Here is a 6,655-nt window from a genome sequence, read left to right on the forward strand (position 1 = left end):
ATTATTTAGGAAGGGGAAAATAACAGTATATATATATATGTGTGTGTGTGTGTATTCTTTTTTCTTCTTCCTTAATTTTTTTCTCTTCCTTTCTCTTTGAAATATATGTATATATATATATGTTTGTGTGAGTTTGTACGGTGAAAACGCGATTCAAATTATTTTGATTGATTAGATCTTTTTATCGATTTTTATTGATTAGAGAATTTTGTTAATTTTAAGGAGGAAGGAATTATTCAGAAAGAGAGAATTTTTTAGAGGTATTAAATGTTTTGGTTTTTATAAGAATTTATTTTATTCGATTAACGTTTTAATATGATATTTTTCTTTTTTTTATGTTGCAATTGTAAGGTTGATATTTGTTTAAATGGATTGTTTTATGAATTTAGATATTACAGATGTTTTATAATTTTATTTTTAGAAATGAATCATAATAGTTTAAATTATACTATCATAATAATATTTTTAATTATGCTAATTTTTTTCATTAATAAAAATAATTCAATTAAATTCAGGCTCGTATTAATATTAATTATAACTTGTAATTTAAATTTTTTATTTTTCATTTTTAAAAATTCCTAAGTAAAAATTACATTTGATTAAATGTGAGATTTTTAAAACACCCTGTACATACGCATCAAAATATTCCTTTTTCGACAGATGCGCGTAATTACGTTTTTACAACAATGACACACATCGAACGTCCTTTCCAAGTGCACCTTCTGGTTCAGCCCCTGTCGAATGAATGACAAACGTCGAACAAGAGCACGACGAGCGAAAATTCCTTCATTCATCGAAGCTGAAAAGGACATTCAATTGCACGCCTCGGTCCGTGACCAGGTCGTCTTTTTCGCGACTTGCCGGACCGGAAATTGAAATTTCGCGTGAGAATATGCGCTCCTTTCCTGTCTCTCTCGCAATTCGGGATGGTCGTTCAAGGAAGTGTTTCGAATTCATGATCGCTTAAATCTTCAAAGAGTTGGTACCGTTTACTTGATAATGCGTGGTTAACCAACGCAATAACAATGTGCAGGATGGAATCTTGAAGCGAAGATGAATCACGAGGATGTGTGTGTGTGTGTGTATATGTGCGTATATATACAAGTAAAATGAAAGGTTCGTGGCAAAAAACGACAATCAATTTTTAGTTATTTATTTATTTCGTTATTTTTTAATTATTATTCTAAATTTTTATTAAGAATTATCAAAATATATTTTTAAAATATAAAAATAATTTTCAAATGTAACATAATTTTTTTTCAAAAGAATTGATTGGATTAAAAGAATATTCTAGTTAATGTAGGAAATAATTGGTACGTTTCTCCTAACATTTTTTCTTGTATTTTTTCAAGTTTAAATTTATTGAAGAAAATTTATTAATTATTCTAATAATTTTATTATAAATTTTTTAATATTCAATTCGTGTTCCATAACAAGTTTTTTTTTCTTTAACGTAACTTGCACTAATTTAATAAAATTTAAACAAATTTTTGTATTTTCTATACAGCCAATTGTACAACTCTGTAAAATTCTCTTGTTTTTGAGATTTTCGTGTCTCATTTGCTGGAGAGATCTTGGTCAAACAGAGTCATTATATCGTGAACAATTTCGTTCCATCCTCTAATGACTTCCTTCGCCATTTTGAAAACGAGGACAAAATAAAGGCCGGAAGAATGAAATAAAATGCAAAAAAACAGGTAGAACATAATAATGATAGGTATAAGTACATAATTTAAAAGACGAAAAAAATAATTACAGACTAAGCAAAAGTAAGGAGACCATGACTCATATTTCTTCTTTGGACACATTAAGTATGATGAATGTTATGTCGTCGAAAATTTTGGAAAAATATTCGAAAATTAAAAATATCAAATTATTAAATTATACAATTTAATTACATAATAAACAAAATAAAAATTCAATGAAACAAACTTCTTCGTATTTTATTTTTATTTTATCCAATATTTTGGAAAGAAAAATCTTTTTTTTTTTGTCACAAATAACAACTAATAAAAACATCGATTATACAAACGAATTTAAGTTATAACACTTTCTCCTCTAACAAATTTTTTTTAGAAAAATTTCGCAGATCAGTAATGATTTCGAATCATAATAAATATATCCAATAAAAAAAAATCCACGTTATAATTGTAAAACATATAACCCATTGTAAATTATCGAAGAACGTTTTATACAATGTTGCACGAACTGCATTTCACCGCAAAAACGAAGCAATATCTGTGCCAACTTCGAGTCACTTATCTACGATCGAATCCATAATTAAGTTATAAAATGTCAGCTGAATATAAATTGTTCATATGAATCTCTACATCGAATTGAATTTTGTTAAAATATGTTATCGCCATATCTTTATTTTATTTTACAGTACACGTTTATACCAGAGGGTTTATACAAATATTTATTGCATGCAATTTTATGTACCGATAAATAAGATATGATCTGAAAACTTCAACGATTTGCATATGCATTTGAAAACTTCTCTGAATGTATATACACTGTTGCATAAAAGCATTAAGATATTTGTTATCTGTGAACTTTTCGATATTTCACAAATTTTATTACGAATATACAAGAAAATAACACGGCATAAGAAATTGAAGTGAAAAAAATACTTGAGGCTTTTGGTTTACACAAAAGATAATAAGAATCTTTATATTCTGGATATAAGTATAAATTATGGTACATGGTTTATTTTAATTCCGTATAAGAAAATTACTGTATGTGAGGTCTCTAGGATTGAGTGTATACTGAAAAAGAAAAAAAAGGAAAAAAGAAAATGGAAAAATTAATACGTGTGTACTTATGTTCTACTTGTCCTTGTTTGATGATTTATGAGATATAATGAATTTTGTATTTTGCTTTTATCTGATTATTTTTTTTTAATGATAAATAACAAAATGATCACTTTGCATTTCAAGGCAACATTATATATCTTCCTCCTCGTGAAATTAGAATACAAGAAATGTATTATTATATTCTTATTAATCCGGTAAACATCGTTTACCCAAAGGGGTAATATAGGTATAGAATTTTCATCAATAAAGTATCAAAAAAAGTAAACTTGAAGGAAATTTACAACCAATGCCGATATAAAAATTATACGTACACAAGAAATGCGAAATTATGGAAATAGTTTAGTAATACGGGTCAAGTAAACGTACTACTTGTTTCAAAAAATTTCACCTTATTCGAAAACTGTAACGATGACTTGCCTGCAAAAAAAAAAAAAAGAAAAGAGAAAACAAATATATTCATACTCCAATATAATACCCCCTTTCCAAACCATTCCCATCCCCTAAACTTTCCCCAATCTCCAAAAAAAAAAAAAAAACAAAAAAATTCATACCCCAAAATAATCCCCCCTTTCCAAACCATTCCCATCCCCTAAACTTTCCCCAATCTCCAAAAAAAAAAAAAAAGCAAAACATTCTTCAAAACTCTGAGAAATAAAATAAAATTAACGAATTTCCTGTCCTGATAAACCCATCAATCTCCCAAGTGTCCGAAAAATGCGGGCCGGAATGGAAAAGCAACGAATGCGGAGCGCTAAATCGCCGCCGCCGCCGCCTAGGAGAGGACGCGTGCTTACCGGTGTAAGCCCGCGCTTCCTCACACGCGAGCGATCGAAAGAGGAAGGAGGGAGAGGAATTGGTTCGCTCGCTCTAGAAGGAGGCATGATCGTGGACATAGAACGAGATGGAGGGGAGAAGAGGGCCCCTGTCGGAGGCTACCGTGAGAACGAGGCAAGGCCTCATGTCCCAGACGGACCCATCGACCGGCACGGGGTCGGACAGAGAGGGAGGCATGCGCGCGCGAAGGTAGGAGCGAGACAGAGGGAGGAGGAGAGACAACGACAGGTCGGGCCTCGGCCACAGGGCACCCGTTCGGGGCCCGTGCTCACGACAGAGACAACGACAGGCGCGAGCCTCACACGCGACTCGCACACGTCCAGGGCCCGAGCCGCGAGCGCAAACCGCGCTTTTTTCTTTCCGTTCTTTTTTGTTTCTTTTTTCTTTTTTTTTTCTTTTGTTTTCTCTCTCTCTTTTTCTCTCTCCTGCTTTTTTGTTTTCCCCTTTTTTACTAGGGACTAGCCTGGCCTCTCTTTCTCGGGCACACGCGACCTCGCCGTGTCTGCTCTCCCTCTCGCATCCTTTCCGCTTCTCTCCTCTTCTTCTTCGGTCTTGGTGGAATGATTGATGCCACTTCTTGTGGAACGCCGCGACTGAGGCCGGGGATTAATTGCTACCGCGAGACTGCTCTCTCCGAGGGGCCTTCGAATTCTTTTCGCGGGTTTTAATATTGCTTTTTTTTTGTTTTTTTCGATGTTGAGTTTAAAAGAGTTTGGAAAAGGTGAGATAAGTTTAATGTTAATGGAATACATTCGAAGTGAATGGAGTAAGAGAAATATCGATGTAACGGAATCTTATTTATCTGAAGTTTAATTTTTAACTGTTTGAAAATTATATTGAGATCTTTGAGAAAAAGTCTTCGAAAATTAATTTTTAAACTTGTTTTTTGGAATCGAGGAAGAAAAAAAAAAAGATTAAGAATACTTGGATTAGGTGAAGCAAGATGAGAAAGAAAAGATTTTATAAATTTTAACAATCACATATATTTTCATTTTAAAACTAAAATTCTAAAGTAGAATCAGATCTATTCTCGTGATGACTTTCGTCTGTCGAACAATAGTAACCCATTTTGCAATTTAAGAAGAAGGTTTATTCGTGTTTCAAGAGGATTTGCCTACCATGCGTACGTATCTCTCGTACAAGGTAGAAAAGGGCATCCGGATTCGCGTATTATAATGTCTTGCACGAGGTCTTGGCCCCGCAATCAGCTGCAATAAAACATTAAAAAAAAAAAAAGGAAAGGAAAGGTAAAGGAAACCTGGCTACCTCTTTTTACGTGCACGCAAGACTTCGCTCGTAAAATCGTTCCAGAGTTCAGGGAGAAAGAAAACGAGCACCGATTTTTGCTTTGCACCCATCCATACCCAGAGAGTGAACTTTCGAAAGATTCCGAAAGAGCCAACTCGAATAACGTGAACGTTTGTTGGCTGCAATGCTCGTGTAGAAAATCTTACCAAGTTTTATTTTTTTCTTATTTTTTTTTTTAAATGGATAAAATATGGATTTCTTTATCCTTATAGGCGAAATCTATATACATTATTGAAATATTAGTTGCAGAGAAATCGGTTCCAAATCGGTTTCACCGATATTTTTGTCCTTTTAAATAATTTCGTACGATGAAATTGATCTCTTAATATTGACATTTTAAGATCTAAACAATCGTAATTTATCGAATTGCACTTTAATGGTTTCATCGGAAAAGAGATATTTATTATCTTGAAGTAACCTTGAACTTAGAAACAACAACTTGAAAAATTAAGGGAATCGAAAGGAGAAATAAATAAAAAATTAGTAAATATTGCTTACTACAATAGTAATATTACTTTTACACGCGTGTCGTTTCATTCATAATTTTCTACATGGAAATTAACCATCGAAAGTATACATACCTACCGCTCGACTAGAGAACAAAGTAATAAATTAAACGTTTCGTGCGTATAACAACGTTAAATACAAATTTATTACCGATTCTTCAGATTTATATTTCTACAAGAATGTAATTGGAAAGCATCGAGTTAATTGAATTAATGCGATACCGGCAACATTTATTTGCACACGTGCCTCTCAAACCGTGCTTCAGCAATGACGTTGACGCCTTCTGAGCGATTACGAAACGCAAAGGTTTGCACATAACTCCTGTCACAGCGGGGAACAAAATTGACTGTGTAATTTCCATTGGAATTAAAATTCTTTTCCCAGGACATGCACGCAATTTTGTAAGTTATTAAACTGTTCTTTAAATCGATCTCGATATTTAAGTGATCCGGTGGATAACTTTTTAATTGAAATGAAAATCTTAATAAATGGAAATGGGAGAAAAATTGTTTTTTGAGAAATAACGAAAATAGATTAGAAACTATTACTGCTAAATATAAATTCTAGATTCGAATAGATATATATTCAAATATTTGATTACGTGAAATTGATAAATAATTGTTAAGAATTATCGTTACAATTTGAAATTCCGGATATTTCATCTCTGAATTTTAGATCGATTTACCATATAATAATTTTTAAGAATTTAATTCGATTTAATAAAAATTTCTAACTTCAAACCTTCGTACTTATTTTCCAAAATATATCAACGTATCCAAACTACAAACGAACGTTCTAAAATTTCTTCGTACATACAGAGAGGAATATTCTAACTAATAAGAACCGAAGGAATACCAGAAATATATAAGCATAAATATTTCCAGGTATTCAACCAGATTTTCTGTATCGATCGAAACAAAACAGCCTCGATCTTCCGTCCGGTCTCACAGTTCTCGCGTGACTTTTCGCGGTACACAACCGAATACCAGGAAGGAAAACAATAATTAATGATGTCATCGGTCGTCAAAAGCCCCGTGCTGTATCGTGGGCGCAGTTATCGCGGCCGTTTATCGTTCGTGCCACCACGCAGACCGTTATCAAAGCGTTCGAAGCGTGCGAATGTTTGCGACCCGTGTCCGATCTTTGATGGCCACGATGCCGTCAATGGAGGCCGCGGTAGTGAGAGAACG

General features: G+C 33.1%; 1 protein-coding gene across 1 annotated transcript in view; it reads left to right on the forward strand.

The window, feature by feature from the left end:
- Positions 1 to 6,655, forward strand: part of LOC102670610 (enhancer of split mgamma protein-like) — a 26,345-nt gene that overhangs the window by 10,258 nt on the left and 9,432 nt on the right. The window lies entirely within an intron of this gene.

Source organism: Apis dorsata, unplaced genomic scaffold (genome assembly GCF_000469605.1).
Source record: "Apis dorsata unplaced genomic scaffold, Apis dorsata 1.3 scaffold_88, whole genome shotgun sequence".
NCBI classification, from domain to species: Eukaryota; Metazoa; Arthropoda; class Insecta; order Hymenoptera; family Apidae; genus Apis; species Apis dorsata.